The sequence below is a fragment of the Vipera ursinii genome (assembly GCF_947247035.1).
Source record: "Vipera ursinii genome assembly, chromosome: 2".
Taxonomy (NCBI): domain Eukaryota; kingdom Metazoa; phylum Chordata; class Lepidosauria; order Squamata; family Viperidae; genus Vipera; species Vipera ursinii.
In genome coordinates, this window is record NC_139513.1 from 8,842,954 (window position 1) to 8,852,298 (window position 9,345).

The following is a 9,345-nucleotide window of genomic DNA, read 5'->3' on the forward strand; positions in this document are numbered from 1 at the left end:
TCTAGTACAATACCAACAAAGAAGAAAAATAACAGCTCTCAAAAGAAACCAGCATGGCTGCATAAAGAACTCTCTGATAAATTTAAAGATAAAAAGGACAAGTATAAGAATTGGAAAGAGGGGCACATAACTAAGTCAGAATATCAGCAAATAGCCCGTGCCTGCAAAGATGAAGTGAGGAAAGCTAAGGCTCAAAATGAACTAAGGCTTGCGACCAAAGTCAAAAATAACAAAAAATGCTTCTTTCAACATATAAAAAACAAGAAAAAGGTTAAGGAAATGATTGGTCCATTAGTGGGGGAAAGTTGCAAGAAGGTGACAAGCAATAGGGAGAAAGCAGAACTATTTAATTCGTTTTTTGCATCTGTCTTTACACAAAGGGAAAAAACAGTCCAACCTACCAAAACCAGTGCCATAAAAAACAGAATAGAAACGCAAGTTAAGATAGGCAAGAAAATGGTAAGTGAGCACCTGTCCAGCTTAGACGAGTTCAAATCACCAGGACCAGATGGATTACACTCCAAAGTTCTCAAGGAACTGGCAGACGTGATCTCAGAACCACTGAACTATATTTTTCAAAGATCCTGGAGCACTGGGGAACTACAAGAGGACTGGAAGAGAGCTGATGTAGTTCCCATCTTCAAAAAAGGGGAAAAAATAGATCTAGGAAACTACAGACCTATCAGCCTGACCTCAATACCTGGGAAGATTCTGGAAAAGATAATCAAACAACAAATCAGCGAACACCTTGATGCGAACAAAGTTATCACTAAAAGCCAACATGGGTTTGTCAAAAACAGATCATGCCAGACAAATCTTATTACATTCTTTGACCAAGTGACAAAACTAGTGGACCAGAGGAATGCTGTAGATATAATTTACTTGGACTTCAGTATGACATTTGATAAAGTAGATCACAACCTACTACTTGATAAGGTAGAAAAATGTGGGTTAGATAGCATCACCACCAGATGGATTCGTAGCTGGCTGACAGGCTGTACTCAGCATGTGGTCCTCAATGGAACTGCATCTACATGAAAGGAAGTGTGTAGTGAGGTGCCCCAAGGCTCAGTTCTGAGCCCAGTGCTCTTCAACATCTTCATTAATGATTTGGATGAGGGGATAAATGGGGAACTCATCAAATTTGCAGACGACACCAAGCTGGCAGGAGTAGCCAATACTCCAGAAGATAGGCTTAAAATACAGGAGGATCTGGACAGACTCCAACACTGGGCGCTATCTAACAAAATGAAATTCAATGGTGAAAAAGTAAGGTTCTACATTTAGGAAGGACAAATCAAAGTCACAGGTATATGAAACATGTCACTGCACGTTTTTTTAGTTCGTCAGAAAAGTTCATTTCTAACTGTACATTTCCCCTGCTGTCAGCACCTGAGGTGATAGCTTATCTGGTAACCATAGTGAATCCCATAATGACCAGCCATGTTATGGTTTCAGACTGTTTTGTGCGCATGCCTAGAAAAAGTTTCTCACAGTTATTCTTTACTTTCTTTCACTTTGCTGTTACTGTCTGTTACATTAGGATGTAGTCAGCTAGCTCTCTTTTTATAATATATATTTAGTTTTTGTAATTAAAAGGTATTTAGTAAGATTATGCGTCGTGTTTTGTTTCCTTCCTTCATGCACATCATGCATCCTCTGAAGCACGGTCCTTCACCCTCTACTAAGGTGATTTATACGTTGACATAGTATAGGTGTTACCTTGCTCAATAGTAGTAACTGTGAGAGGGATCTTGGAGTCCTAGTGGACAATCACTTCAATATGAGCCAGCAGTGTGCTGCAGCTGCCAAAAAAGCCAACACAGTGCTAGGCTGCATTAACAGAGGGATAGAATCAAGATCACATGAAGTACTAATACCACTTTACAATGCATTGGTAAGGCCACACCTGGAATACTGCATCCAATTTTGGTCACCGCGATATAAAAAAGATGTTGAGACTCTAGAAAGGGTACAGAAAAGAGCAACAAAGATGATTGGGGGACTGGAGACTAAAGCATATAGGGAACGGTTGCTGGAATTGGGTATGTGTAGTTTAATGAAGAGAAGGGTGAGGCGTAACATGATAGCAGTGTTCCAATATCTCAGGGGCTGCCCCAAAGAAGAGGGAGTCAAGCTATTCTCCAAAGCACCTGAAAGCAGGAGAAGAAGCAATGGATGGAAACTAGTCAAGGAGAGAAGCAACCTAGAACTAAGGAGAAATTTCCTGACAGTTAGAACAATTAACCAGTGGAACAACCTGCCTCCAGAAGTGGTGAATGCTCCAACACTGTAAGTTTTTAAGAAGAGACTGGACAGCCATTTGCCTGAAATGGTATAGGGTTTCCTGCCTCAGCAGGGGGTTGGACTCGATGACCTCCAACATCCCTTTCAACTACTACTACTTCTTCTTCTTCTTCTTCTTCTTCTTCTTCTTCTTCTTCTTCTTCTTCTTCTTCTTCTTCTTATTATTATTATTATTATTATTATTATTATTATTATTATTATTATTATTATTATTATTATTATTATTATTATTATTGACAAGTCTTTAGTGGAGGCTAATTTTAAAACAAGACTCAGTAAATGTTCACCTCCACAAGTCTTGAAAGCTAAATTCACCTCCAGCTGTTTCAGGTTTTTATTTTTAGCTGATGCCAAGGACAGTAACAAAGTATAAACAAGTTTATTTGCCAAAAAGTATTCACTTGCTGTATCAGGCTGGTCCACAAGATGTCCCCAGAGTACTTAAAATCCTTTTCAGACAGAGTATATTTTTTCCCCTATTTTGAGCCCTTTTACATATTTCTTTTTTCTCCCTTTTTTTAGTCAAATAGAGTAGCCAGTTTCTGTAAGGGTAAGAATTTTGGGTCACCAAAGAGAGAAGAGAAGGAAGTCCAATTAGTTGATATTATTTTGTTCAAGGGTTTTTTTTTCTCCTGATGTAATCAGATGCCATCATTAAGGAGGGTGGGGAAAAAATCCCTTCCCTCTCTCCTCACCGGGGGAAACAGAATCAAGAAGCTGTTAACAGGAAGAGGTAGACTGTTAGGACAAAGAGAAAGCAGGTCTCACCCAGTTTTTCTGCTGGGCTTTCAAGTGCTTGCTTGTGAGTTTGGCTTCATCAGGAAACGGCTAGAACAGTGGCCCATGGGAGTGGCCGATCCTTTCTTCATTGGTCAAGGGCTGCTCCAAGCTGATGGGAAGGCCGCTGCCCCCTGCTCGCTGCCCCTCCAGGGCAACTTTCGACCCCTTTACAGGGGTCCCTGGTGAAAGAAATCCAAATGACATGAGGAGCGTTCTCCCCAGAATTCTGGCTGCGCCGCAATTCAGAACCAGAAGCCCAGCATTCCCATCAGCTATTTAGGAACTTTAATGATAGGTGAGAATAACTTTGAGGAGAAGGAGAAGATTACCTGCCCAGGGAATGATCAGACAAAGTGTGGGATCCTGCAGCTGCCTAACAGCCAACAAAAGAAACTCAGAAAGGATCCTCCCTAAATTATCAGGCTGTAAAATTAATAGGTAGGAGATTTGTACCTTTAGACTTGCAAGATTTTCTTTTTTAATTTTTTTTATTAAATTTATTATTTAAAAACATTGGACACGGTACAAACGGACAGACATACCTTCTTGTCTACAATATTCATATATATATATATATATATATATATATATATATATATATATATATATATATATATATATATATATATATATATATATATATATATATATATATATATACACACACACACACACACACACACACACACACACACACACACATATATATATATATATATATATATATATATATATATATATATATATATATATATATATATATATATATATATATATATATATGTTGTTGTTGTTAGCTGTGAAGTCGTGTCTGACCCATCTCGACCCTATGGACAACATTCCTCCAGGCCTTCCTGTCCTCTACCATCTTCTGGAGTCCATTTAAGCTCACGCCTACTGCTTCAGTGACCTCATCCAGCCACCTCATTCTCTGTCGTCCCCTTCTTCTATTGCCCTCGATCTTTCCCAAAATTAGGATCTTCTCCAGTGAGTCCTTCCTTCTCATTAGGTGGCCAAAGTACTTGAGTTTTAGCTTCAGGATCTGGCCTTCTAAAGAACAGTCAGGATTGATCTCCTCTAGGACTGACTGCAGTCCAAGGGACTCGCAGGAGTCTTCTCCAGCACCACAGTTCAAAGGCCTCAATTCTTTGGCACTCAGCCTTTCTTATGGTCCAACTTTCACTGCCATACATTGCAACTGGGAAGACCATAGCCTTGACTATACGCACTTTTGTTGACAGGGTGATGTCTCTGCTTTTTAGTGTGCTGTCTAGATTTTCCATGGCTTTCCTCCCCAGGAGCAAGCGTCTTTTAATTTCTTGGCTACAGTCCCCATCTGCAGTGATCTTGGAGCCCAGGAAAATAAAATCTGTCACTACCTCCATTTCTTCCCCATCTATTTGCCAGGAATTGAGAGGGCCGGATGCCATGATCTTGGTTTTCTTAATGTTAAGTTTCAACCCAGGTTTTGCACTCTCTTTCTTCACCTGCAACAAGAGGCTCTTTAGTTCTTCTTCACTTTCTGCCATTAGAGTGGTATCATCTGCGTATCTTAGGTTGTTGATATTTCTTCCGGCAATCTTAATTCCAACTTTTGATTCATCTAGCCCTGCCTTTCTCATGATGTGCTCTGCATATAAGTTAAATAGGCAGGGAGACAGTTTACAGCCTTGCCTGACTCCTTTCCCAATTTTGAACCAATCAGTGGTTCCGTGTCCAGTTCTCACTGTTGCTTCTTGACCCGCATATAGGTTTCTCAAGAGACAAATAAGATGGTCTGGTACTCCCATCTCTTTAAGAACTTACCACAGTTTGTTATGATCCACACAATCAAAGGCTTTAGCATAGTCAATGAAGCAGAAGTAGATGTTTTTCTGGAACTCCCTAGCTTTCTCCATGATCCAGCGTATGTTGGCAATTTGATCTCTAGTTCCTCTGCCTCTTCGAAATCCTGCCTGCACTTCTGGTAGTTCTCGATCCACATACTGCTGAAGTCTAGCTTGTAGGATTTTAAGCATGACTATACTAGCATGAGAAATGAGTGCAATGGTGCGATAGTTTGAACATTCTTTGGCACTGCCTTTCTTTGGAATTGGAATGTAAACTGATCTTTTCCAATCCTGTGGCCATTGTTGAGTTTTCCAAATTTGCTGGCAAATTGAGTGTAGCACTTTTACTGCATTGTCTTTTAAGATTTTGAATAGCTCAGCTGGAATACTGTCACTTCCACTAGCTTTGTTGTTGCTCAGCTTTTCTAAGGCCCACTTCACTTCACATTCTAGGATGTCTGGCTCGAGGTCAGTGACCACCTCATTGTGATTATCAGGGACGTTAAGCTCATTCTTGTATAGTTCTTCTGTGTAATTTTGCCACCTCTTCTTAATCTCTTCTGCCTCTGTTAGGTCCCTGCCATTTTGGTCCTTTATCATGCCCATTTTTGCATGAAACGTTCCCTTCATTTCTCCAATTTTCTTGAAAAGCTCTCTGGTCCTCCCTATTCTATTGTTTTCTTCTATTTCTTTGCACTGTTCATTTAAAAAGGCATTCTTATCTCTTCTAGCTATTCTCTGGAATTCTACATTCAATTGGGTGTATCTTTCTTTATCTCCCTTGCCTTTCGCTTCCCTCCTTTCCTCAGCTATTTGCAAACCTTCCTCAGACAGCCATTTTGCTTTCTTGCATTTCTTTTTCTTTGGGATGGTTTTGGTTGCTACCTGTTGTACAATGTCGCGAACCTCTGTCCATAGTTCTTCAGGCACTCTGTCTATCAGATCTAATTCCTTAAATCTATTTGTCACCTCTACTGTATATTCAACAGGGATATGATTTAATTCGTACCTGAGTGGCCTAGTGCTTTTCCCTACTTGCTTCAGTTTAAGCCTAAACTTTGCAAGGAGAAGCTCATGGTCTGAGCCACAGTCAGCTCCTGGTCTTGTTTTTACTGACTGTATAGAGCTTCTCCATCTTTGGCTGCAGAGCACATAGTCAATCTGATTTCTGTGTTGACCATCTGGTGATGTCCATGTGTAGAGCCGTCTTTTGGGTTGTTGGAAAAGAGTGTTTGCTATGACCATCGTATTCTCTTGACAAAATTCTATCAGCCTGTGCCCTGCTTCATTTTTCACTCCAAGGCCAAACTTGCCTGTTATTCCAGTTATCTTTTGGCTTCCTACTTTAGCATTCCAATCCCCCATGATGATAAGAACATCATTTTTTGGAGTTAGTTCTATAAGGTGCTGTAGGGCTTCATAGAACTGGTCAATTTCATCCTCTTCAGCACTGGTGGTTGGGGCATAGACCTGGACTACTGTGATATTGAATGGTTTGCCTTGGATTCGAACTGAGATCATTCTGTCATTTTGAGGATTGTATCCCAGTATTGCTTTTCCTACTCTTTTATTGACTATGAAGGCTACTCCATTTCTTCTGAAGGATTCTTGCCCACAGTAGTATACCTGATGGTCATCTGAATTAAATTCACCCATTCCTGTCCATTTTAGTTCGCTGATACCTAAGATGTCAATGTTCAGTCTTGTCATCTCTTGTTTGACCACGTCCAGTTTTCCTTGATTCATGGATCTTACATTCCAGGTTCCTATGGAGAAAAAATCTTTACAGCATCGGACTTTCCTTTCACCACCAGACACATCCACAGCTGAGCGTCCTTTCTGCTTTGGCCCAGTCGCTTCATTCTTTCTGGCGCTACTAGTACTAGCCCTCTGCTCTTCCCCAGTAGCATATTGGACGCCTTCCAACCTGAGGGGCTCATCTTCCAGCGTCATATCGTTTTGCCTTTTGGTACTGTCCATAGGGTTTTCATGGCAAAGATACTGGAGTGGGTTGCCATTTCCTTCTCCAGTGGATCACGTTTTGTCAGAACTCTCTGCTATGACCTGTCCGTCTTGGGTGGCCCTGCACGGCATAGCTCATAGCTTCATTGAATTATGCAAGCCCCTTCGCCACAACAAGGCAGTAATCCATTAAGATCTCTCGCTTTGTTAGCCTAGCAAGGTAATCTAAGAGTTAACATATGACACATATTTCTCCCCTTGCAAAAAGGCTAACAAAGCGAGAGAGAACCTGTGGCTCAAGAAGTAAAAACACTGCCTAACTTGCAAGCAGCCCAGGTTCGAATCTCAGAAGGGTATGACTGACTGATGAGGACTAATGAGTCCGAAATGCATATCAGCCTCCCTAAATTCTTTGTTAGTAATTTAAACAAATATATGAACTGTCCGGTGTGACTACAGCCTGTTCGATGGCCTTTGAGATAAGGCTGAAAATAGGAAATAAAGATTTGCCCCATGTTTGGGGCCTAGCAAGGTAATCTAAGAATTAACATATCACACACACACACACACACACACACACACATATATATATACACACACACACATAAAATACTCTTAAATACACTTACGATACAAGTCAGTTAAATATAATACAATACTTAGAACAATCAACCAATCTGTAAGACCTACTAGAGACCTTCCTTTTGTTCCCGCCAAAGATAAAATTTATTCCAAATTTTGTAGTAATCTGATTGATCTTTATTTTTAAATTCCAAAGTTAATTTATCCATTTCTGCGCATTCCCAAATTTTCCTTATTACCTCATTTTCTACTGGAATTTCGCTCCTTTTCCAATTTTGAGCAAATGACATTCTTGCTGTTGTAATAATGTGAATCATCAGATACAACTCGTCTTTAGGGTATTTCTCTTTTGTTATGCCCAATAGAAAAAATTCTGGACTAAACTCAACTTCTTGTCTTAATATTTCTTTCAGCCATGCCCAAATCATTTTCCAAAATCTTTGTGAATTGCTACAGGACCACCACATATGGAAGTATGTACCTAGTTCTTCGGAGCACTTCCAACATTTGGGAGATACCGTCTTATACATTTTAGCTAAACGTGCTGGGGGAAGATGCCATCGATAGAACATTTAAAGTAGATTTTCTTTGTAAGATGAAGCCAATGTTATTCTTTTATTTCTGTCCCAGAGTGTTTGCCATGTATCAAAATCAATGCCATGTCCCAGATTTTTAGCCCAAGTCAACATAGGGTCCTTCACTTGTTCTTCGAACAGCTTGTATCCCAGAAGCAGGTTGTATAGTTTCTTTATCTGTTTATTATCTGGGCCCAATAATATTTTATCCAAGGCCGTTTCCTGGGTGTTTATCCCCCATTCTTTTTTTATCCTTCCCGTATCTTGATTGAATCTGTAAGTAGGCCCACCAATCTAGTTTTATTCCTCGTGAATCTAATTCATTTCTAGACATCAATTCCCCCTCTTCATTCATAATATCCTTGTATGAAATTATGTTGCCCAAATCAAACAGATTTGGGTAAACAATCGCCTCGAGAGTGGATAGTCAGACTGGTACTTTAGTGTAATTGTGAGTTCTAATTTTGTTCCAAATGTTAAATAATGCTTGCCTAATCCGATGTTTTTGAAAGTGTGAAAATAATCCTTGTTTCTCAGTCCATAGAAAAGCGTGCCAGCCAAATTGTAAGTCATGACCTTCTAAAGTCAGTAATCTTCTATTTTTCAAAATTATCCAATCTCTAATCCAATTTAAGGCCGCGGCATGGTAATATAATTCCCAGTCTGGCAGTCCAAAACCCCCGTTTTCCTTCATATCTTGCAAGTATTTCATTTTGATTCTTGGTTTTTTCCCTTGCCAAACAAAATTTAGTGATAGTTTGTTCAAATTTTGAAAGAATTTGGAGTCAAGTTGTATTGGAATATTTTGGAACAAGAACAGGATTTTGGGAAGGACATTCATCTTGATGACAGCAATTCTCTCCAATAATGAAAGTTTCAGATTTCCCCATCTTTCCAGATCGCCTTTTATTTGATTCACCATTTTATCATAGTTATCTTCTTTAAGTGAGGTGCATCTAGCCGTGATATTAATTCCTAAATATTTTATTTTTTTTACTATTTCTATGTCCATGATTCCAGCCAATTTTTCTTTTTGTTTAGTAGTCATATTTTTAACAATCATCTTGGTCTTATTTCTATTTATTCTCAATCCAGCAACTTCACCATATTTAGTTAATTCTTCCAATAATTTTGGTCCCGTGTGGTATGGATCCTCCATAATGAAGACCAGATCATCCGCAAATGCTTGGAGTTTAAAAGTTTCCTTTTCGATAGCTAGTCCTTTTATCTGTGGGTCATTTCTAATTGTTCTCGTTAGAACTTCTAGAGTCAGTATGAACAGCAGTGGAGATAAGGGGCAACCTTGACGT